Consider the following 26,756-nt stretch of genomic DNA (forward strand, 5'->3'; position numbering starts at 1 on the left):
GTGCCTGCAGTTTTAATCCCTGCATCTCTGCTGAAAATTGTTTTTGTTCTGTCCGCAATAAAATTGACCGGCATTTGAATTTCCAACTTCATGTTCTTCAGAATACATAGTAGCACAACCTTTTTTTTTTTTAGCAATTTTCGTTTATAAGATGAATATTTTAAATTTGTCCCTATTTTTGGGACTGTATTCCCCCATTATTGGCTTCGTCCAGGTTTTTGTGCTAAGGTTGACAGCTATGGCAAGAACTGAATTCACTGAATATGTTTGAGGGCTGTATTCCCTCATTACTGGGTTTGTCCAGGTGTTTTGTACTAAGAGGTTGACAGCTATGGTGAGAACTGAATTCACTAAATGATAGCCATTTAAGTTTCAGTCTTCCTCTTTTTACAAAGCAGCTGATGTGGCGAGTGGTATGTTACTCTGACTGTTTTTGCTCAGGGACCTTGGCAGTAAAATATATGGTGGTAACACAACATTTTATTCTAGCAACTTTCCAAGATTATACAAGCAATGTTTAATGTGTCCCTGTTTTTGGGCTTTTGACCCCCCCCCCAATACATTTTGGCTTTTTCCAGTTTTCTTGAGCTGCGAAGTTGAGATGCAGTTGAGTATTGAGTAGATTTTACAAGGAACTGAGAGCTGCAGGGAATAGAAGTTTAGTGCTTTGCCAAGTTAATACTATAGCACAACAGGCTGTGTACTTGCTTTTGATGCAGAAGGTTGTGGGTTCTACTCCCACAAGGGTAGATGCTGCCGTACTGAGAATGTTCTCCTTGGTGAAGATACTAACTATGAGTTCGTTATCAGTTTGCCATCCATTTCCTCTTGCAATATTATTACTAGCTTATCATTTTTTAATGTAATATAGACAATTTATTCCTGCGGGCAACAGACACTTTATTTTTCGATGAAACCATGAAATATAAAGGTGATTGCTAGCAGCAACCACTTCATTAGTTACAGATTTCTTTAATGTGGAATTATTTAGATGACTGACTTCAGAGATTGTGCATATTTACTGATAATGGACTGTAGAATTGTGCATATTTACTGATAAAGGTGGACTGTAGAATTGTGCATATTTACTGATAATGGTGGACTGTGGAATTGTGCATATTTGCTGATAATGGTGGACTGTGGAATTGTGCATATTTACTAATAATGGTGGACTGTGGAATTGTGTATATTTACTAATAATGGTGGACTGTGGAAGTCTGAGTAGACTTTTTTATGATAAATGTTCTCAACTGGGCAGTTTTGCCATTATGGGTGCATATGGTTTGTTTCATTGCTTACTGGAAAAATGTTCAAAACAAATTTAAAACATCCTGTAACAAGTGTACTGTATTGTACAAGGAATATAATTTTAGTACAATGAGGAAGGTGTATCAAAGAGCACATGTATGTTTCATATGCAAGGAGCCTATGATTCGAAAACAGCCCAAAATTAATCTTTATCTGCCACTGGCAAAATGTATTTTCTTTGAATGTGGGTTTCAATGCTGTTTCAATGAATGTGAGTTTCAAGGGCAGAGAAGTTTTAATGCTAAGTTTTCATTGTGAGACTGCATTGCTTTGTTTAACAGATGACTTGGTGTTTGTGCTGTAAAATACAAAATAAAACTTTCAAATGAAGTCCAACTCATCATAGAAGTAAAGCAGTATGCACATTAGTGTTTATGGTAAATGGAATAGCCAAGTATAATGGTTCATTGGAATGGCTGCAGAGGCTCCATTCAACCATTATTTTGTCAGGGGGGAAGGGCAGCAAACTCAGACAGGCCCAGCTGAACTATACCTCCCAACTGTCCAGATTTTCAAAGAATGAATAGATTTTTGCTTCTTATTTTTGGTTTGTTCATAAAATTTGTAGTTTTAATTCCTAAATGATTTGCCAGAAGTCACTCTAAGTTTCAGACTTCATAACCTTCAGAAAAATGCATGTTAAAGTAAGAGCTGTTCTATCAACTGTCTCAATTTATACAAGAGCAATTTTAGTACTGTTTATATGTGCCCCAATATATTTGGCCTTGTTCAGATTTACTGCATTAACAGGTTGAGAGGTACATGCAAATAAATTGCTTTATAGAATTAGGCATAGCCAACCTCTCAACTGTCCCCAATTTTTGGCTCAAAATGTTGCTCTTCCCCCTTATAATCCCTCCAAAATAGCAATTTTGGAAGAAAACATGGAGGGTTTACAATTAAGAAATAACTGTAATAATCAAAGTTATAGATTACTTGAAATGCATGTAGATTCTTTTATATTTTGTCAGCTGCTAAAGGTAGCAGTACTAATATTAAAGTGTCCTTCTTTGACAGGTAGCAGCTGTATTGTGTGTCTATTTTATATTTTGCATCACATTTTGTCCATTTTTCATAAAATTGTGTTTTTGGCAAATTAGTGACATCACTAAAGACTGAAGTTAGAAAATGACAGACATTTGAGTTTCAGATTTTATACCCTTCAGAAAATTCATACTAATGCAAGACCTATTCTATTATCTTTCTAAGTTTATTAGAGCAATATTTAAAATTGTCCTTATTGTTGGGCCTTTGTCCCACTTCTGTGTATGGCTTTGTCCAGATTTCTTGCTCTTGAGGTTGAGAGGTATGACAAATGTGTCAGGGCCATCACAGTCAGCCAGTGAGATTTCAAATTGTGACATGCTTGTTGCACCCCATGTAGTGACTCTGGATGTGTCCAAGCAAGGCAAGGAGTAGTTGTATCTACCTTGGATGGGGAGGACACACTGCATAAGTACTACAGTGGCTTTTCATCTGTCCTTGATTTTGCAGAATTGTCTGGTTTCTGTCATATTTTTGTACTGTTGATTTATGCTTATTACTCAAAGTGCCTGTTGCTCTGTGCTTTTAAGTAGCAATGCTTTAATGACCATAAGGTAAGCTTGTCTGAGATCGTAAGATGCAACTAAGCTTTAATAAGCATACTGTTAAAGAATTGCCAACATTGAAAGCCTTTCTGTTGTTGCCATGCAGAGAATACTTGACTAGATAATGTATAAGCCTTGGGTATTAAAGGACAGGATTCCATTATTTTAAAAAGCTCATTACACTTGTTGGAGACTTCCAGTCATCTCTACAGACTTTACCCGTAAACTAAACAGAATGCCAATCATGTGTGGTCCATAACCTGTACAGTAATCCTTTAAGCAATGTATCTTGAGCTTGTTTCTTGTTTGCTTTTCATGTTTTCCCCATGAAACAAGTTGTCAGGCAGCAGGTCTTTTTTGGATAAGAAACATTTTTACAAGTGGGGGCATCACATAGATTTCTACTTTCAGCATGTTACTTGGTACTTTAATAAAGCTGAATATATTATAATTAGGACTGCAGTGCAAGGAGAAGTGGTTTGAGTTGAGTGCTTCTGGTTTTTCTTATACTTGATTTTGACTGGCATTCCAGTAATGTATTTAAAAAGTAATTTAGTTTTTCATGCCTCACAACCTTTTGTTTCCATCTAGATATTAAGTAAGCTGTCATGCAGCCAATGCATTGAAATATTTTTATTCTTCTACACTTATTTTTGTCTTGATTGGACTTTCATAATGATGGTTTGCCACCCAGGGCAGCGTATTTAATTAAAGTTAGTTTTTTGTGGTTTTGTGCATAGCTCCTCCCCTTTCTGGTTGACCCATTCAGCTGTCTCCTGCAGCCCCCCTGTGATTTGAAGTCACCAGCCGCCACTGGGAATTCGGCCGACCGAGGACCCGCCTGATGGCAGGATAACCCATCTGTTATGACTGCAGCTGTATTAGCACGCGAACATCTACATTTATGGTAGGTACAAAACTGTACTTTTACCATACATATATATTTTTGTTTCTTTATTAGACAGATTTTAGTGCAGCTATTTTAGCATGTGTTTTAGTATTGCTTATTTTGCTTGCTTTGCAATTTGAATGAATGAGCATTCATTCATTTCAGATGAATGATTCAATTAAGTGTTTGCTACTTGCTAATTTTTTAATTACTTTGAACAGTCTTTGATTGGATGAAATTTTGATAATATGTGTATATATAGTGTGATTTCTTTAGTTTGTACTTGGTCTGAAGAAGCTCTACAGCAAAAGCACTTACCAGTTTTTATTAAACCTGTGGATTGTTTTTATTATTTGAAGACTTCTTGCATGGTTCTTGGATTCCTTGCCATGATGAATGATTTCATACAGCATTATTGACTGTTGTGCTTTTATACAGCATTACTGACTTTTGTGCTTATACAGCGACACTGACTTTTGTGCTTCTGCCTCTTGCCTGGATTCTGCCTGGTTCGTTCCATTGCTTTTGTACATATTTTATTTTTGCCAGTTATTTTCTAGCAACGGAAGATTTACCTCTTGGGATGCTGGTTATAATTATTATAGACTAAATTAGGTTATACATACATACATACAAATATTTCAAGCACGGGCATTAATACCCTTCTAGCTTGCCAATATACCAGAACACGTGTTCCCATAATAAATATCCAGGCTGTTCTTAAAATTATCTAAACTAGTACTTGCTTTAATGTAATTTGGTAGTCTGTTCCAAGCATCAGCTTCTCTGTCAGAGAACCAATTAGTAACTTCTCATTCCTATAGAACCTTCTACATAGATTATCTGATGATTCTCTAGTACTTTTTGTTAACCCCAAGCATTCCCAGAGGTAGTTCTCACTAAATGCCATATATACCTGATTAAGATCTCTTAGATATCTGTAAGAGACACTGTACAAGTTCAGATATTTCAGACACTTCACAGTCCTTCTGAATTCTATAACGGATCGGATCTTGTATCTGAATATAGTAACATTATTGTATTTTGAGTTGGATTTAAACTATGCTGTTGCTAAAAATATCTAATCTAATCTAAGCTTTCTCCTGTTCATTTATGTGTATGTAAATTTACTTGTATTCTGTTCTCTGTAGAGCTTTTCTCCCCAGGCCTCCGCTGAAAATGGACATGTATCCAGTCGGACTATCCCGGTCAACAAATGTAAAATAAAATAAATAAATAAATAAATATTTTAGTCTTTTATAATAATTCAAATTTTCACATCCATGGATGCCCTTGGTATATTTCCGTTGTACTCTTTCCAGTTTACTCATGCTTATTTTCTTATAGGGTTTCCATATTGTTATTCCGTACTCAAGTTTGTGTCTAATGTAACTAACAAACAATGACTTCACTATTTTTGATTGCCTAGACTTTATAAATCTTTTTATGCAACCTATAGTTCTATAATTATCATTAACCAATTGGTTGATGTGATTAGAAAAACTCATAGCTGAATCTACCCATATACTCAGATCCTTAAATGAGTCTACAGTTTCAGTCACTGGGTGCTGTATTAAATATTCACCTTTCAATTTATGCCTATCAAATCTCATATGCTTAGTTTTTGATGTATTTATCAGCATATTATTCTCCTGTGGCCAAATGGTTAGTTTAGTCAAGTTATTTGGCAGACATGCCTTATCTGTAACACATGTAATCAGTTTACCCAATTTCAGATCATCTGCATATAGACTGTAGAACACCTCAGATGAAAAAGTTAGGTCTGAAAGATACAATCTAAACAAGTAAGGGCCTAGGACAGAGCCCTGTGGGACACCCTGGCTGTAACCAAGGATTTTACCTGCCCATTTGCTGTATGATACTTGCCAGGTCCTATTTGTAAGCCATGCAGCTATCCATCTTATTAAGAGTACATCAATACCTATTTGTACTAATTTATTAATCAGTGTTATGTGTATGACCCTGTCAAATGCTGAAGTTAAATCTATATAAATTGCATCACAATGTTTCATTCATAGCTGTTATTATATTGCTATAGAACATCATGTTACAGGTAGTAATAGATCTGTTTTCAACATATGCATGCTGATATATGGTTTCAATTCCCAACCTATCCAGTTCTGACCAATATTACCTTCTCCATTATTTTTCCACAACATGAAAGTAGACTTAAGGGTTTATATGACTCTGGGTTTATCCTACTCCCCTTTCCCTTAAAAACAGGTTTAATAAGTGCATGTCTGGTTATGGTCATAGTAAATGAACAGCCCAGGAAACACAGCAACAAATTTATAATAAGAAAGTCCAACTTAGAGAATTTATTCTGGGGGACCAGAAAATAAGTTTCTGGCTAACTGGTAAGGGCCATTGAGATGAATGAAAAAATAAATGCAGTCAACTACAAGGTTAGACAACTGGGAAAGGGAGAAATAAAGCAAATCATTCACATTAACATAATAAAGCCATGGAAAGAAGCAGAATGTTCCGTGGTTAGCTTACAAGCTGAAGTTATAAGAAAGAATCCACACCTGAAGTAAGTACAAAAGTAGGCAATAAGAGAAAATGTATTCAGGAATAGCAAACTGTTGTCAGACACGCCTTGGAGAATTAAACTGATAGCATATGAATTAGAGATAACACCTAGACTGAGTCCTTGTACCAGAATCACAGAAGCAGTTAGTCAGAGAAATTATTCAAAAGATTATCAAATTAGGATAAGAGAAGAATCTCAAAGTGAACAGTTCAGTCTAATATTAGAATTCCTAAAGCTGTTGGAAGTATCAGATTCTATAAACACTTTATGAAACTGAACAGCTTTGCAAACTTTGGTAGCTATACCATGTTCAGAATTGGTGAGCTAACAGAGAATCTAAGAAAGACCACCGACTTGGCAAAGAGATACTGACAGATACCATTTCATCCTTTGCTTAAAAACAGCCTTTCTGACCAATGAAAGTCTATTTCATTACATAGCACTAGCATTTGGTCTGTGTGAATCTCCAGGCACCTTTCAGAGAATGATGGATAAAATACTGAAGACCCCTTCACAATATGTTGCTGCACACTTCCATCACATGGGCATTTATTTAGTGGACTTAGACACCAAAAGTGCAGGCTTTATGAGAAGTCATAATACACGTGGGCTTGGCTGTGAATGATAAAAAGATGAAAACTGGCATGGTTGAAGACAAATATCTGGGGTACCTTATGGTAAAACCACAAATAGAAAAAAAGCCCCCAAAATAGCCTATAGGCTTTACTAAAGACAAATGAATGATTTTCTTGGGCTTTCTGGATATCGCAGAAAATTTCAGCCAAATTTTGCAACTATTGCCGGTCTTTTTGAAGAAAGGAAAAGCTCCTATTTAGGTATAATGGTTTCTTGACAGCAATATGGTATTTAAGGAACTGGAAAGTATACAGGATATGTGTATAAAATAGTGTCGGCAGCTCCTAGTTTATTAAGGACATTTTTCTGTATATGGATTTATCAGAGGTAGGGTTAGAAGTGGTGCTATCCCATAATTCTTAAGGTGAAATGCACCGTGTGCTATATCATTTAAAAATTAAGCAATACTGAGGTATTCAGCCACAAATATAAATCCCTACAGCAATTCAAATACACCATGACCCATAGGCATGGACTGGGATTGCTGGTGGTTTACTGACATCTCAAATCCATCCCTGAGAGTCCAAGTCTGATGCTTTAAGGCTGGGAATAGGGGAATTGTGAAACCTTGTATGTTGGAAAGTAGGCAGCTTATATTTAAAAGTATGTAAAGTGATTTGTGTTTGCAAAATTCTTACAGCATACTTAGTCAAGAAATTCACCGCACTGGCCAGTTAATGAGAAATTAATTAATGGGGTCTGTGTCAGTTTAAAAAAAAAACTACACATTCTTTAAAACCCTAGGGTTGAGACCAAATGGTTGACAATGCGGTTAATTGAATAACTGACACAAAGACACACAACACCCGCCAGCAATACAAACAATGTGTTTGAGGGGAGGGCAACCCCCGCTGCACTCCCCACACACCGTGATAATTATTTATACCAACTCTGAGATCACACTACAGTGGGGAAAATGGCAAATTCCCCAATCCCGAATGTACCATGATCTCAGTCAGAATGGTTCGATGAACCAAATAGTCAACCATATGGGTTTTGACAATTTGGTTGATCGATAAACTGACACAGACCCAATTTATATTAAATAATGCACTTATAGCAAAATCCTTTAAAATTAGTTCTACCAACAGAAATATTAGAATAAAGTAAATCTAACCGTTTAGAAGTATAAACAAAAAATTGCCTCATTTTGAGGTACTCCTACATTTGGAAAGCATTATTGTTTGCATAGTTTCTGAGACTTGATTTATATGTGGGGGAACACTCCCTCTATACTCGCGTTTAGCACTTTTCATTTTTTCAAACCCAATAAAAACTGTTGTGGAGTCTCCATATTTGTCAAGGAGCATATTATCTCCAAGCAGATCCATATAGACCTATAATCTGAACTCCCTGAACTGATCACGGCAGATGAGATTAATTATCAATAACTTGCTTCATGTTTCTTGCCCCCACTGACCACTTAAGATTCTTCAGTGTCCCAAATGATCTCCTTTTCATCAAAAAACTCCATTATTTGGGTGAGTTTATCTACCATTCAGTAAACCGGGACACCTATACTTCCATTGTAGAATTGTTCAAAACTTCCTAGACTTCATAATCAAATCTCCACTTAGCAATTAATTTTAAATGGGGATATCCATCCCAATCCTGGTCCTCCCTCCCCATCTCCCAACCTACATAGCTCCTATAGGTCTCTACACCTAACTGCAATCAACCTGCAAAGTATTAGAAATAAAATCCCAGATTTCCACACTTGGACAACATATATCAAGCCTGACATTATTGTCACTACTAAAACATGGCTAAAACCATACACCAAAAGCTCAGAATTCCTGGCCCCTGGCTTTACTTACCTGCACAATGACAGGCCAAATAAAAAAGGTTGTGGGGTAGCTCTGATCTACCCTAACACTTTCAGTATGGTCCCCTACAACTCACCCATACCTACATTCTTCACAGGAGATAATAGCCTTCCTAAAAAGTAATGACAAAAAAAAACCTCTGTATCATTGCCCTGTACATTCCCCCTGACAATAACACCCCCATACTAGAAGAAATCCTAGCCTGGATTTACAACAACATAACTACAGAAACAATAATTCTGGGTGATGTTAATATTAATTGGTTAGATCTCTCGCAGCAAGACTCTGCCAATGATATTAACCTTTATAACTACAACCAGCTAATTGCTGATATCACCAGACCTAACAAAAACAACAGCCAGGGAACAATCTTAAATTGGATCCTGGTCTCTGACCCTAATAAAATCACCACTGCACAAACCCTCCCAAATAGCATCAGTGATCACTTACCTGCCTTTATAATATGCAATCTACAACAGCACTACATATCACTACAAGAGTTATAGAGACCTATCACATTTCTCCCCCACAACCTTTTACAATCCACTACACAGCATTAACTAGAATTCCCTAAAATACTCCCTCTAGACGATGCAGTAAATTTTTTTAATTCCACATTCCTAACTATTTTATATAGCCTTGCTCCTGCTCGCCTAAAACGCATAAAATCCTTGCATGCCCCATAGCTCTCTACAGCCACCAAACAGAGCATGGTCATCAGGGACAAAGCCTGGAAGCTTTAGCAAAAGTACAAAAAAACCCTCTCACCTCTTAAATTACAGACACCTTTGCAGCCAAGTAAAGCGCCAAGTCAGTAAAGATAAAAAAGAATACTATCATACTTTACAAAACCAATACAAACATAATCCAGAACACTTCTAGAGCTCAATAAACAGCTAACTACACCCAGAATCAGAAACCAACCTCTGTCCAGACCCAGAAAAAATCCCATAGAAATAGCTACACTTTTTAACACATATTATATTTACATCATATATAATCTCACTACCAACTTCCCTCAAACCCAATCAAACTCACCTGACCCCCCCCGCTACTAATACCTCCTCTACCCACGCACACAACTTCTCTCTAGCTCCTATTCCCACAGCCATATTAAAGAAACTGCTTCTGAAATTAAAACCATGCATTAATGCCCCTGAGAACTTGCCTCCAGAGTTAATTCAAAAAGCCACAGACTCCATTGCCTACCCTGTTAGCATACTTCTCAATAGGTCCATTCAAGAGTCTTATGTTCCTTCCAAAAAAGCCTACATCCTCCCACTTCACAAAGGTGGAAACAAAATAGATATTTCCAACTATTGATCCATTGCCATTCTCTCCCCTATCTCAAAAATCCTTGAAAAATGTATCCTCAGTCAATTCCTTAATTATTTACTTAACAATAACATACTGTCACCAACCCAGCATGGATTTAGACCAAGGCATAGCACCAGTACAGCTCTTATATCTTCTGTGACTCTATCAATCGGGCACATGATGCCAGAACACTTGTCTTCTCCCTATTTTTTGACCTTTCCAAAGCCTTTGATACTATCTCCCACCCTCTTCTTCTCAGAAAACTAGCTAACACAGGTATCTTTCCCTGTACCCTGCAATGGTTTTCCAACTACCTCACTGGCAGGCAACAAGCTACAAAGTGGCAAAACTCCTTTTCCCCTTTCCTTAATACCTCTACAGGTGTCCCCCAAGGGTCCATCTTAGGACAAGTGCTGTTCAGCATTTTAATCAGTGACTTCCACTCTAGCCTCACTCATGGGTCAGTCATCCAGTACGCAGATGATTCTACTTTTCATCTGCACTGCCAACTCCCCACACAAACTCCAGCAACTTACCCAGGCAGCTCTCAGCTCTACTGAAATATAGATGGCTAACAATCCCAAAAAAACTAAGCTTAATGTTATTCACCCCTAAGAAGACCATCACCATAAACAGACACATTTTTTATTTTCTCCCAAGATAACACTTATATTGAAGTTGTCACACATACTAAACTTCTAGGTGTCACCATAGATAAGCACCTAACTTTCGATATGCATAATCACAATAACATAAAAAAAGCACACCAGAAACTGGGCATGCTATACTCACACAAAGCATTCCTTATCTCCTCCAAACTAGCCCTTGCCTTCTCCTTCCTGCTCCCATCTCTTCTTTATGGTGCTCCTCTTTTCACAAATATACAGGTTAGTCTTAAATCCAAACTGTAGTCATGCTATAACAAAATTGCAAAGTTAGTCACCAATGGATGACAACTATCCCACTATTGTACCTCACTTCAAATACTCAACTGGCTAGAACTTCCTCACCATCTTACATATATTCAACTAACTACTGCCCATAAACTAATATTCAAATCATCCAGCTGCCCTGCTTTTTCTAATCTATTTATACTATATCACCCAAGTAGGCATCTCCGCTCTGAAAACCATATGCTCCTACAGGTAGAGAACCCCAACCTTTCTGCTGGTGAAACACTCCATTGCTTTTCCACTGCTAAGTTATCCCACCCTCACTTAGATCCACCAGCAATACATCTATCTTCAAAAAATCTTTGAAACTACACCTCTCTTCCCACTGGCAATGTACATGCACCAACTCATCACAACAGATAACCTGACATTATCTCTCCCCTTATTCTATATCTGTCTTTGCCTCTTCCCCTCTTCTACTCCCACCTCTCTTCCTTCCTTCTTCTACTACCTCCTAACCATCACCTTTACTCCTGATAGATAATCCACTTCTGTACCCTGGTGTAAACGTATTGTCAATTGATATTTTACACTCAGCTGCACTGCCTCTTCCTGTATCAATAACAATTTGTACTGTCAGTAGTCACATTTATTTACAGGTGTATTACCTTTTCATTTGTCAAAAAACTCTGTTTACTGTTTCTGTTGTTGTAAGTACTATTTCTATTTTTATCAAAATTTGTACATTGTATATTTCAAAATGTATGTATTGTATATATGTGGAGCTTTTCTCCCCTAGCCTCCACTGAAAATGGGCACTTTTTGGGCCAGTGGAACATTCTGGTAAACAAATGCAATAAATAAATAACTAAATAATAAATAATTGGTAAGGACGCAACATTCTTGACCCGATTCTTACCAATATGGCTGCCTTTTGCATTATTTCTGTTTCATCTCCTCCCCCAGCGAAGTCAGGCCCCAAACTTGTGACCTTCTCCTTTAAACTTTCAGAAGCCAGTACAGCAAACCCCATCAAATTTAAAGACCGTTAAACTTGCTATCTTCAACCTACTTTGTGAAGAAATATCAGCATTCATTTTTGACTACATCACCCAACAAGCTTCACTAAGAACTTCTATATCCATTTAGAAAAATGCATAGAGTTAGCAGTCCATACCAGAGCCAAGTATCATCTGAAATGCAGACATAAACCATGCAGGTGGTCCACTACCATAAATGAACCATAAAACAAAACCAAGACATTCATTAAATTTTGTAGCAGATCAAAACTCCTCTTCTCAAGAAAAATATCAAAACTATCACAAAAAAAACTTAGAAAATTCTGAAAACCACTATCGGGTCTATTACCGGAGCTTATTTCAGATTTTAAGTTACATGACTTTTAGTATGCTTATTGCTGCTATAAATTAAACATATTTAAATAAGTTCCTAGAACATCATAACTGTTAAAAATGTTCTTAAAGTACTGATGATGATTACAAGTATTAATAAGGACAATACAATGTGTTCTATGTAGTATGTACAAAAATATTTATCTAGGGGAATTACTAGTCTGTAGTTAAATAAGTGAGTGTGAAGCCCAAGATCAATTAGCATGTGCTTTTCAAGCCTGGTTGTTCAGCATTCTGTATTCATTACACATCCCTGCATGTGCTACTATATTTATAAATTGAGCATCTGTTCATTTTTAAATATTAAATAGTGTGGGTAAAAACATATATTTTGAGCAATTTGATGGGCCATATATCAGATTCCTACTTCTCTCTGGCCAGTGGTGCAGCCTTGTGATGTTTAGCACAGTGTGTAAATTTTGTACTAGTGACATGTGGCATGATTATCTGTAGGCCACACAGACAAACTGTACAACTGTATATTCGTATAATGAGAGATTTATTGAAACAAGCCAACCAAGCAATACTGTGAGATTATAAACATTATAACACAGATCATTGTCAGATACACTGCACTTCCTCAGCTGACTCAGATTACAAATATGTCCACCAAAAAGTCTTTTACAACCACTTTTATAGTTTCAAAAATTTGGCCTTGATGGAAACATTCTTTTCCTCTACTGAAGCCTTCTTTGTCTGCATCCTTATCTTGGTCCAGCGAAAAACAGTTCTCAGCAGGCTGAAATCTTCTTTCAGAAATGTTACTTCATTGATAGGATAGTCTGTAACTTTTTCTGCTGTGTTAGCCATTTCCCTTTTCACTTGAATATCTGTATACATCCATCTGTTTAGGATATTTCAACAAGCATCTATTGTTAATGCCATTTGTTACAAAAACATTCAGAAGTATAATACTTTTTGTTCCACATAAGCACATTCTGTCAAGTCAATGTATATTTTCTGCACTTGCAGATGCTATGTCACTTGCTATTTCTAAAAAATATCAACTGTTACTATGATTACCAAACCTCTGTTACTCTGAAGGAAAACAGTTCTACCAAATTATAAACATATATTTTCTATAAAATACATATTATTACTATGAGGGAAACAAGTTTTAATTTATATAATTCTATAACTTAGCATCATGGTGCACTGCACACCAACACAAATTATCTAGTATGGCAATTTGCTGTTCTCCATACTAAGCAATTGTCCTGTAGACAGTACACAATTTGTGTTAGTGTACATAGCACTTTAGCTGCATAACTCTATGCATTTCAACGGGGAGAATCTGTGCAGGGTAAAGAGGAGAAGCTTCAATCTACTTAGACAGCTCAGCCAGCTGAGTATAGTTAAGTGTGTGTCTGTGAAACAGGCTATCCAAGTGTATATCCATATCTGAGTGGGCATGTGCATGCGTGTGTTTGTATGTGTGTTTTGAAGGATTGGTTAACTGTGTGCCATCTACTAGGTGACTGCTATCTTCTAGTGCAAGTTGGCAGGACACGCAATTGAGCAGTTGTTCAAACTGTTCAGCTGATCTATTCCTAACCATGCATATGCTCCTTTACGTACGTGTAGCATTGCAGGGAATGTGAGTGGCTATGTTATGTTAAGTTAATATGTTAGTGCAGTGGTTTTCTGGGCTGTACAAAAGCACTGATTGTCCATTATATTTGAATTCCACTCAGTCTAGTGAACTTAGTAATTTTTTTTTATTAGATTTCATGTATTCTGTTTTTTTAGGTACAGTAAGACATTGAGATATTTATACAATTTAATTTTTGGAGCCAAAAGTTGTGCTATACTATATGAGTACTGTGTACTACTACTGATGCTCATTTCCTTTGTCAGTGTTGATTTTTCCAGTCACTGCACTATTTATACAGTTATTTCATAAAATCATGTTTTGTGTTTGACCTCCTGGCATTCTGAAATATTTTTGTTATTGAGATTAGGTGATGCAGTGGCTTGACATAAATATTACTAACAAGCAGTGTTACAATGAAATTGACACTCATGTAAATGCTAGGGTATAACTGCGTTAGTTATTAAACTTCAGGGTTGAACATGTCAGAATAATCTCATTTAAGAGTCCTTTTAATTATTTATGCATGTATTTATATATTTATGCATCCAAGTTGTCGCTCGTCCTTCTCTAACATAGATGACAAGCAGGTGGGGTATTTTGTTTAGATGTTTTAATACACAGAAACACATCAGGATAGATAGCAGCATCATAAAATACAAATGAACTGGCTTACAGACAGTCCTTACATACATACATGCTTACATCTCAATGGCTTACTACAAAATGAGAGTCATGCTTTCATGTGCTCAGTATTTATACACTTGTTAAAGCCCTTGGATAGCTTCTTAAAGGTATATACACACACATTGATCTACACAAGTCATCTTTATTACCAGTTAAAATCTTATAGACATCCTAACAATGTCTATGCATAGTACTAGTAATATCATTCAGTGGTGGCTGGTTTGGTTTCCGCATACGTTCTCCTTTTCTCTTATTCAAATAATATTTCTTTTTTTCCCTTCTTATATAAAACAAGCTTTGCCCAGTACCATTCATGCAGTCATGCCTATCACCTGTCTCATTTAAACCATTTTCCACTCCTGGGTCAATTTTTCACACTATAAATTCACATCAGTCACAATCTTTACTCTTCTTATATATTTATTATTTTTTGATTCCATATACTTCACTTAATTATGTGATTTATTTTGTCCATATGTTTATCTATTACACTTCTATTCCATTGGCTATATTATTACCTCCTGTATTGTAGGCAAGGTGTCTTTCTTCCATTTTTTTGTGATTGAAGTTTTTGCTTCAGTGATAACTGTATCACTAATTTTTTAGTTTCTTTTGTTATCTGTCTGTAATATCCCAACAAAAGTAACTGTTTATTTATCACAGTCCCCCTCCACCTGACATCATGGCATAGCTCATTTAGGTCCTGTTTAAGTTTATGTATCCTATGCTGATTCATCATTTTTATCTCTTTCACTCTTCTTTAATGGTCATATATTGTCTCCTCATCTGTCCTACAATATTCAGCTACTTTTGTTATCAGGATATTTTTTTTACTTCCCTCTTCCATTGTCCTTTCATTCAATTCACCTACTATTTTGGATGGGTTTCCCATACCTTTGGTTTGCCCTGATGATCTGCTTCCATTTCTCCAACCCCATAAAATCCACTCCAGCTCCTTGCCAACATCATATTTCTATTTTATCTCCTTCCATCTCTTAAGCTTTTCTCCTCTTAATATTTGTGGCCAATATCCATCTTCTCACTGCCTTTGCTTCCATCTCCATTCAATGAATGATATCTTCTCAGTTCTCCCTTATCCCATCTATTGGCAGTAATTCTTCCCTCTACTTCCCCAGTCCCTTTCCCTTATCATGTTAGCCAGCTCTCTTCACAAGTTCTGTAAGTTTGGCACTGACCATGTGCTCTTCTAATAATACTTCCCAGAGATCTGCCTCTTTTAGTAACCTTTCTCCCTGATAATTATCATTTGCTTCCAGTCAGCCTTGTATCAAAAGTTCCTCAACCTTATATTTGTCACTCTACAGGCTTGCAAGTATTCACTTATCTCTAGCACTTTCAAGTCACCATGCAATATTACTGTTTTCCCATGCTACTCTTGGTCTCAATCCACCCTATATGAAATTTAAAAGCATTTGCCTTACCTTTCTTGTAAACCTTTCTTTTGGGCTCATCCCTGATCTGGATATAACAACTGTGGTAGGACCCATGTCATCAGCCTAAATTTTTTGTCTGTCCCCTCAATTCATAGCATTTCACCATGGATGCTCGTAAAACTATTTTCAAATGTTTTAGGTAGAGGGCAAAAAGCATGGGTATTAACAGGTATCCCTGTATGGCACCTCACCATACCTCTCAACCTCTTAGAGCAAGAAATCTGGACAAAGGTCCAAAAATAGGGCAATTTTTAAATATTGTTCTTACAAACTTAGAATGTTGATAGAACAGATTTTGCATTAGCATGAATTTCCTGAAGAATATGAAGTCTGAAACTGAAATGTTTGTCATTACTTTCTAACTTCAATATTTAATGATTTACCTCTAATTTGCCAGAAAAAACACAATTGTATGAATAACAGACCAAAAATATGAGACCAAAATCTGGACATCCTGCAAAAATCTGTACAGTTGAGAGGTATGTTATTTCCCCTGATAGCCTTGGTCTTACCTTCACTCTACCCTTTGCCCCTCTATGAAATTTTTCTCAACAGATCCGCTTAACTCAATGGGAACTGCTACATCTACATAAGCTCAAATAAATGCACCCATCTTACTTGATCAAATGAACAGATCCTACAGCCTTGATCAAATGCTTTCTCAGCATCTAGAGAGATAACAGCTGCCTTCTTCATCTTCTATTAATTTGTTGTCATGAGAGGTCTAAGTATATAATCTTCTGTTCTCCTACCACCCACAAAACCTCACTGATCTTCATGGGCCAATGTAGGCACCATCAACAAAAGCTTTACAACTAGTATCATAATAAAACATTTATAATCATAGTTTAAAACTGAGATTGGTCTGTAAGAGGAAGAAAGCAGTAGATCCTTGCACTCCTTATATATTACAGCTATCACTGCTTCTTTCCATGAAGTCAGGGAGGTCCCCACCATTCAAAATATTATTAAATAGCATTTTCTAGATACCAAGCACTTTTACATTTTACTTTCTCCCATACCTTTATATGTAACTTGTCACTTCCCAGAGATTTCCCTTTCTTTGTTTCCACTATTGTTTCTATTAATTCCTGTCTTAGGTTTCATTACTTCATCTCCCTGGGTTGCTTCAATAGTATTATGCTCTCCCATATAATTAACCCTTCATTCCCCACCTGCCATTTATTCTTCTACTTGATATAGCACAGTATAATGCTTCCTAAATTCCTTTAATATACCGTCTAACATGTCCATCTCCATCCCACTTTTATTCTATTTCATTTTGTATATTCTCCTTTCCACCTTCCAATGTTGTAGCCTGACTGTCAATGCCTTAACTGTTTCTTTATTGTTTTTGAAATAGTTTCTCTAACTGTGCACTCTTAGCTAGGATATGCTCATCTTCCTTTTCTTTTATTTTGTGTATAAGATAATGTCTCTTTTCCCTTAATATATTTCCACTCATTGTATCTCTCCTCAGTTCATCTGGAATTGTCCTTCTGTTCACAGATGATTCCCACCTTCTTTTCTATATCGCCACCTGTGTTTACTCTCTGATCTCCCACTTCCACTTATTGACACTCTCCTCTTCCTTCCTCCCTCCATTCTATACTGAGAGCAGAAGAAATCTCTTGTTTTATCCAATGTTTGTTAAATATCCACCCAGGAAAACACCAATCATGCCTTAGGAGAGCTCCCCCACCTTGAACTTTTAATTTAACTGTAAAGAGTGCCTGATCCAATACAGTCAGTGGCTCTCATTCAGTCTCCTCTTCTGCCATCTCATAATCTATACTGACATATGTACTGTTCAGTCTTGACCATGTGTGGTATCTGCTTGAGAAGTGAATAAATCCACCCTCTTTGTCCCATCCTTTTTTAAGTTTCCGTGTATCTTGCCACTCATTTGCCTTTAGATATAATTTTAGAAATTTACCTTCCTTGTTCTAGGTCCCCTTTCAACATCATTCCTGCATATGACTACATTTCAGTCACCCATCTAAACAGAGGCCCTCTTGAAATGTTATAAAGTTATAAAGGTTAATTTGTTGCTAGATAATTCTGCCAAATGGAAATCTAAGCCAATGCACAGAGGTTTAATTACAGATTATATGGAAGCAAAACAGTCACTGAGTAAAACTAACTGGAGTGAGGTGTTCAGTAGAAAAACTGCAGATGGAATGTGGAAAGCTTTGGAACAGAAATTGTTTGAGTGCAAAAAATCAAAAAAAAAAGTTTAACAGCAGGATCTAGGCATACAACATCAGGGGATATATTTTCATAAGAACAAGATATCTGATTAAGGTGAGAGACAAAAACATAAGAAATGGAAGAGAGGTCGAACTACAACTTTGAAAACTGAAATAAGCTAGACAAACAGGTTAAGCATAGTGTGAGACAAGATCAAGAAAATAAAGATATTTAGCATAATAATAAACCTTTTTATAGATACATAAGATATGGAAGGAGTAAAGACACACAAATTGATAGACTGTGTGCAGATCCCAAAATTTATTCTCAGACACAACAGATTATAGATATATTTACAAAATCTTATGCAAAATAGTTTGGCTCCACAAAAGGGGTGATATGTTGTCCGAGTGATAGTGGAATCAAATTAGATTATATTGAAAAAGAACTGTGCAAACTGGATCCAAACAAAGCACAGGGAGGACAAGGAATTAGTAACAATGACCTGAGAACACTTCAGCAAGAACTTACCATTATATTTATTATTTACTAGGTCATATAAACATGGGGAGATTCCTCAAGTTTGGAGACATGCACTTATTAAGTCTGTCTTTAAGGGAAAGGGGTGTAGGGCAAATCCAGAGTCATATGGACCCTTAAATCTACTTTTATTTTGTAGAAAAATAATGGTGAAAGCAATATTGGATGAGTTATTGTCAGAACTGGACAGGTTGGGACTTGAAACCATATATCAGCATTCATATGTTGAAAAATCTACTACCCCTGTAACATGACGTTCTATAACAATATAATAACAGGTTTGAATGAAAAATTGTGCTGTGATGTAATTTATATAGATTTAACTTCAGCATTTGACAGGGTCATACACAAAACACTGATCAATAAATTAGTACAACTAGGTATTGATGTACTCTTGATAAGATGGATACTTGCATGGCTTACAAATAGGACATGGCAAGTATCATACAGAACTGGACAGGTGAAATCCTTGTTTACAGTCAGGGTGTCCCACAGGGCTCTGTCTTAGGCCCTTACTTGTTTAGATTGTATCTCTCACACTTAACTTTTTCATCTGAAGTGTTCTACAGTCTATATGCAGACGAACTGAGATTGGGTAAACTGATTACATGTGTTACAGATAAGGCATGTCTGCAAAATAACTTGACTAAATTGACCATTTGGGCGCAGGGGAATAATATGCTGATAAATACACGAAAAACTAAGCATATGAGATTTGGGAGACATAAATTGAAAAGTGAATATTTAATACAGCACACAGTGATTGAAACTGTAGACTCATTTATGGACCTAGGTATATGGGTAGATTCAGCTATGAGTTTTCTAATCATGTCAACCAATTGGTTAATGATAGTTATAGAACTATAGGTTGTATAAAAGATTTATAAAGTCTAGGAAATCAAAAATAATGAAGTCATTGTTTGTTAGTTACATTAGACCCAAACTTGGGTATGGAATAACAATATGGAAACCCTATAAGAAAACAAGCATGAGTAAACTAGAAAGAGTATAGTGGAAATATATAAAGGGCATCCATGGATGTGAAAATTTAAGTTATTATGAAATACTAAAATATTTGAACTTGTACAGTGTCTCTTACAGATATCTAAGAGGAGATATTATTCAGGTAAATAGGGCATTTAGAGACAGCTACCTCTGGGAATGTTTGAGATTATCAAAAAGTAATAGAGAATCATCAGATAACCTATGTAGGAGATTCTATAGGAATGAGAAGTGTACTAACTGGTTCTCTGACAGAGTAGCTGATGCATGGAACAGACTACCAAATTACATTAAAGCAAGTACTAGTTTAAATATTTTTAAGAACAGCCTGGACACTTATTATATGAACAAGTGTTTTGGTATGTTGGCCAGCTGGAAAGGCATTAATGCCCATGCTTTAAATATTTGTATGTATGTATGTTAGTATTTTTGTTAACACTCTCGTAAGATATGTCACTTAGCACCCCAGAGGAATATATACTACCACTACAATGATCCTTTGTTCAGCCACACTTCCCTTTACAGCTGCAAATGCTCCTTTTTCATCGTCTAACACTTGTACTGCTCCCATTGGGTATCCCTTGCTTACTAATCATTATTTATACTATTGACATTCCATCTAGCTATTTTTTATCCTACTATCCATATTCAGTGTTATGCGTTTCCTCTAGCTGTTCATTTTTCTCTCTGTGTCTCTAGTTGCTAGCTGAACCTTTGGGCAAACAGACTTCTACTATTTGGTGTCCTTATCTTCCCATCCTTCCTTGACCCACACTTCTTCCTTCTAAGTTTAGTTATACAACATTTCACTCCTTAGTTATCTTTGAGAATTTTGCCAGATGTGCACTTATATATTCATACTTTCCCCTAACACATTTTTACAAATAATATCACAAGCACTAACTTTAATCTTGTGTACAAAAAATGTTTCCTACATTGGTGTCAGCATTACCCTGTACCTAACAATGCTGTGCTACCACCCTTCTCCTGCACTACCAAGGCAATTACTACTGCAGTATAAGGACAGCAGTCTGACTTCTCCCACCTCTTCCAATAACAGCTTATTTACATAGTGTCCCAATATTAATTTATTTATTTACCAATGAAGTACGACTGGGTAATAAATAGCCATTGCCAGCAGAGGCCCATGGAGGAAAGCTCCAGAGAGTTAAATAGCATTGAATAAAATAATAGTATAGATGTAATTAAAAACCATATCCTGTATGCATAGAATTTGACAGTGGAATACATAGAATACAATAAAACATGAGGTGACACTAGTGATGTAATAATAATAAAAGAAAAAATACAATTAAATATGACATTCAGTACATACAAATGTATTAGAAGCACAGCCTACTATGTTAAGACATAATAAAAAAAAAGATGATATGAGTCATTCTAAGAATGGGAAGAGGGCAACTGCTGAAAGGGTATAGCTAGATTGTATGATGAATTGTTAGCAAAAATGTAAAGTATTTCTTGATTTAAATCATAAGAGGAGGCTTAGAAAGGATGGACGTAGCCTTGAGTTAGTTAGAAATTCTTTGACAGCAGACTAAAATACTTGGAAGCTTGATATAGTACTGATTGAATATAGGAAATAATTTCATAGTTTGGCTATGCAGTGTGATTATACTTTTTATTGTTTATAGATTTCAGGCATTTCAAGCAGACTTTCGTCTTGAAAGTGCAGACTGCGATTTGGGAGACAGTGATGAACTACTAAGGACATAGAAGGGCAGGCAGAGGAGGTATATAGCATTTTATAGGTTAGAAGAAGTCATATCTGGGATAGTTGATGTTGGAGTTCTAACCAGCTGAGAGCACATAATGCAGAGCAATGATGAGTTTATGTGACAGATTAGCTGCACATCTAGCTATATTGTTATAGCATTGCTCTAGTTGTGATTTAAAAGAGCTCTGGATGTCATTCAAAACAGGTGAGCCACAGAGAAGAGAGGGTAAAAGGTGAGACTTATCCAGGGTGATTCTACTAGAAGAAATAAAGAATTTGTTTGCTCTGTGTAGTAGGCCTAACTTTTGATGATTTTTTAATACAGTTTTGTATATGAAGATCAAACTTTAAGTTGCCATCTATTGTGACTCCAAGCAACTTGGTATGGGTAACTATTTCAATAGCAATAGTGTTTGCAGAGATAACATGGAAGTTACTTTTAGCATTGGCATGAGATTTAGTAAAAAATAATTCACCAAAAAAAAAAGAAAAACATTCATCACCTACATGCAGTATTTATATACCATCCATCACACTGTGGTTACAGTACGTAGCAATATCTAATTGCATCAAACTGGTTCAGTGACAACATTTCAGCAATACTTCTCATCCCTATCTTTATTGCTTCTAATTACCCTGAGCATTATAATGCACACCTTTGGTTTTACAAAAGAAAATCAAATATATCGCATCAGCTTCAGTTAGTGATATGGGATCAACATTCCATCTCTTATGTTATTCCTCTCCATAAAGGGGGCTCCTCCTTAGAACTGTCCAACTACAGACCCATTTCCATACTATCTCCACTCTCTAACATTTTAGAAAAATGTGCACACTTACAAGTAACGCAACACCTTCTAACCAATAAACTCTTTGCCAATGCATAACACGGATTTTGACCACCACTGCTCTGCTCAAATTCACCAGCACTGTTAACCAACTAAAAAACAACAGCCAAATGGTCGCCTAACTATTTCTAGATATGTCAAAGGCATCTGATACAGTGTCCCATAAGCAGCTTATATCTGAACTAGCATCCCTTCACGTCTAAAAATACTGTCTCCTGGTTCCAAAATTACCTCTCTGACCACCATCAAGTGGTCAAATGGCGCAATGACCACTCTTCTCTGCTTCCCATAACAGTAGGTGTGCCACAAGGGTAAATATTTGGGCCTCTACTCTTCTCAGTTCTCACCAAGAATCTGCACACAGCAACTAACCAAGCTACCATTATACAATATGCAGATGGCTCTACTGTCATCTGCACTGCATCCACCCTTCCACAATTACAAGAAGTTACCCAACAATCCTTTACGGCCATTGAATCTTTCCTAGACTAATACCAGCTCATTCTAAATCCCAACAAAACCAGAGTAATGCTGTTTCATAACAACTACCACAAAACAAGCCCTGTCACCTCATCCAATCACACCCTAATTGAAACCATCCCAGAAACTAAGCTACTAGGTTTCATCATAGATGCTAAGTTAAAATTCAACAAACACATATCATATACCATTAAAAAGACCCAAGTTAGGTTCTGCCTATAGAATAAAGCCTTACTTAACCAACTCTTCCAGGCAAGCACCCACCTTCTATCCACCTTGTTCTACGCCTCTCCCATAATCACTAACATAAAAAAATGACTTAAACAAGCTTGAATCATGCTACCACAAGTTAGCCAGATTTGCCACCAATCTGCCCTACAGAACCCATCATTGCCTTGCTTTTAAACAACACATATGGCTAGAAGTTCCCAACCTTAAACCAACTTTTCCTAACCCACACCATAGTTCACTTTCCTGACAAATGCCCAGCCTTGCAGAACCTAATTCAAATTCACCAGAACAACAGGGTCCTAAGATCCTCTGATAAACTACTGCTAACAGATATAAAATCCAACAATAGCATTGGAGACTCCATATTCTAATAACATGTCCAAAATATGGAACTCTACCCCTCAGTACATACCAAACACATCCAGCCCAACTCAGTTAAAAAAACTACTAAAGAGCCACCTACATGACAACTGGATATGATCCTGCTCCTCACCAGGCTGACTCTTCTTCTCCTTCTCATACTCTGTCCTACTACTGCTCACTCAACTTTATCTATGAGTGGGAGGCTTGCATAATGGTTAAGGTGTTTGTCTTACAGGCACAAGGTGCAGGGTTTGATTCTCATATTGGGTAATTGGCTAGGCTTAAAATGGCCCACAAGGGCAGTTAGCGTAGTACTAACCTAAGTGGTAAACAGAACCTTTGAAAACTAATTGTAACTTGTCCTTTGACAAAATGATTGTAACTCTTCAATTGTTAGTTGACAAAAATGCTTTGTGGCAATTTCCAGTTGCTATAATGCTAAATACTACGATTTGTATATCTTTGCTGTCTCTGTTAACTCTTATACTACTATGTGTCCTTACGAGATTTAATGTGGAGCTTTTCCATTTGTATTGTGCTACTGTGTGTCCTTATGACATTTAATGTGGAGCTTTTCTCCCCGGGCTTCCACTGAAAATGGGCAACTAGGCCAGTTGGACTTCTCCGGTAAACAAATGTTAAATAAAATAAAATAAAATAAATAAATAAACATATGTGTGTTAACTGAAAACAAAACTGGTATAACATGCAATGATACTTATAAACTTTTCAACTAATGAAATAAGAGCTCAGTAAGTACATTCCTATAGTCCAGATCTATATATGTGAGTGTCTGTATGCGTGTATGCGTGCGCGCGCGTGTGTGTGTATATATATATATATATATATATATATATATATATATATATATATATATATATAGTGTGTGTGTGTGTGTGTGTGTGTGTATATATATATCTATATATATATATATATATATATATATATATATATATATATATATATATATATATATAGGTGGTCTAGGTCGGATGATCAAGTTTCCGAAAACTCGAGCAGCAAAAAAAAAAACCACAAAAATCTACCTTTTTTACATTTTTGCAGGGGGCAAGCCCCCCTGCATACCCCACACCCCCTGTAAATTATATATACCTAATCTGAGATCACACTACAGTGAGGAAAAGAGTACATTTCTTGATCTGCACTGTACAGTGATCTCCATTCAAAACCTTCAGGTTTTCAAAAAAAACACAATCGAATTTTGAGATTCTGAAAACTATCAGCTGATAGGGACCCATCTCTCTCTCTCTCTCTCTCTATATATATATATATATATATATATATATATATATATATATATATCTCCCCTCTGAGTTACAGCACAACGGCAAGAAAATTACAGATCCAACTGATATTGCCAACATTCTGGCAGATAGGCTCACTGCTAACTTTACCCCCCCCCTCACCCCCTAAAGGGCTCATATCTATACACGAAGAATGCAAAGTCCCTGTAATCACATCTATGCAGGTAAAATCTGCACACTCTAAAACCAAAAACACAGCATCCATGGCACTGGGCAACATCCCAGGCTGCGTTTACACAAACTTCAGAACGAACTGGCTCCACACCAAAGCACCATGTTCAATCATAGTCTCACGTCAGGCTTTGTGCCCTCTGAATGACACACAGCAACAGTTATCCCACTCCACAAAGGGGGAGCCATCACTGATCCTGGGAACTATCACCATATTAGCCTGATGAGCCTGGTCTGCAAGGCCATGGAATGTATCATCATGGAACTCATAAACAAAGACATTGGTAACCTCCAAACTCTGGACTCCACCCAGTTCAGTTTGTGAAAGGCAGATCATGTCTTCTGAACCTGATTGACTTCTTTGAGGCAGTCACCAAAGCCGTAGATGAGGGTAAGGTGGTTCACACACCCTATCTTGACCTCGCCAAGGCTTTCGACACCTATGTCACAAGATGGGTTGCCAACTGACAGAACCCATACTGTAAAAGTTGGACTCCAAACCTGACTTCAAACCAGTGACAAGTGGAGTACCACAGGGTTCAGTCCTGGGACTTCTCCTGTTTGGTATCTACTTCTCTGAAGTACAGGCTAACACAGAAGGCTTCTGGCTATTGAAGTTTGCAGATGACTGCAAACTAGGAGCCACAGTCAAGTCCCCAAATGATGTGGACATCCTACAGAAGGGCCTCACTGAGACAGATGCCTGGTGTCAGAGGCATGGCCTCAACCTCAATGTCAAAAAGTGCATTGTCATCCCCTTTGCTAAAAACTCTGTACCCATGAACTACCACATAAACGACAGTCTACTTAATGCCGAATGTGCGATAAGAGACCTTGGGAACCAGGTGGACAGTAGTCTCTCCTTTGATAATCACATCTCCACAGTAGTCAGGAAATGTGGCACACCTCATCACAAAAGGGTTCTCATCCGGGAAAAATAGAGGTCATTTTTCTCCTCTACTCGGCACTCATTAGACCCATTATAGAGAACAATGCCTCTTTTGGAATGTACCCATGTACACATGTGCAGCAGCTGGAAAGGCCACAGAAGTACCTTACAAAGAGGATTACTGGCCTCAAACAGATGTCCTACACTGACCATCTCAAGAAACTCCAGCTTTACTCTGAAGCATATTGCCTACTCCGAGGAGATCTCTGCCTAACATATAAAGCTATGTTAAACCCAGAGCTGTTGGACATGCTACACCTAAAGAAATCCCAATCCCTCCAAGCTACATGCTCTAGGGACCTAAACCTTGTCACCACAATAAACAGGACATGCTGGAGGGATAGATTCCTGTCCCAGAGACTTCTTATACTCTGGAACAAGCTACCCATCTATATCAAGCAAAGTTCCTCATTAGCACTCTTCAAGAACAATCTTGATGAGTGGATGGGAAATAGGAAATACCCAGATCATCACTTCTGTGGATCTGCTCGACAGGGGCACAGGAAATTAACTTTCTTGGGTGGCATAAGCCAGGGAACCTTGTTGGCTAGACTTACTTAGGCACTTGGGCTGATAATACCTACCTATGAATCTACATATATATATATATATATATATATATATATATACGTTGTTTGTCTAAATATATATAAAAATATATATATATATATATATATATATACACACACACACACACACATACACATATATGTTTGTTGGCATTGAAGAACTATTACAAATACACATAAAGCTATTTTGGAAA

At 36.8% G+C, this 26,756-nt stretch overlaps 1 protein-coding gene and 1 long non-coding RNA gene across 2 annotated transcripts in view; one reads left to right on the forward strand and one right to left on the reverse strand.

The window, feature by feature from the left end:
* Positions 1–26,756, forward strand: part of FBLN1 (fibulin 1) — a gene marked incomplete in the record, with an annotated part of 2,573,942 nt that overhangs the window by 602,516 nt on the left and 1,944,670 nt on the right.
* The window catches only part of LOC122815529, a 59,369-nt gene continuing 45,539 nt past the window's right edge, over positions 12,927–26,756 (reverse strand). The window contains exon 3 of the long non-coding RNA XR_006366962.1: positions 12,927–13,268. This is a non-coding gene — a long non-coding RNA (uncharacterized LOC122815529). The remainder of the gene's footprint in view (positions 13,269–26,756) is intronic.

This window comes from Protopterus annectens, chromosome 11.part0 (assembly GCF_019279795.1).
Source record: "Protopterus annectens isolate FY-2018-M chromosome 11.part0, PAN1.0, whole genome shotgun sequence".
Classification (NCBI taxonomy): Eukaryota; Metazoa; Chordata; order Ceratodontiformes; family Protopteridae; genus Protopterus; species Protopterus annectens.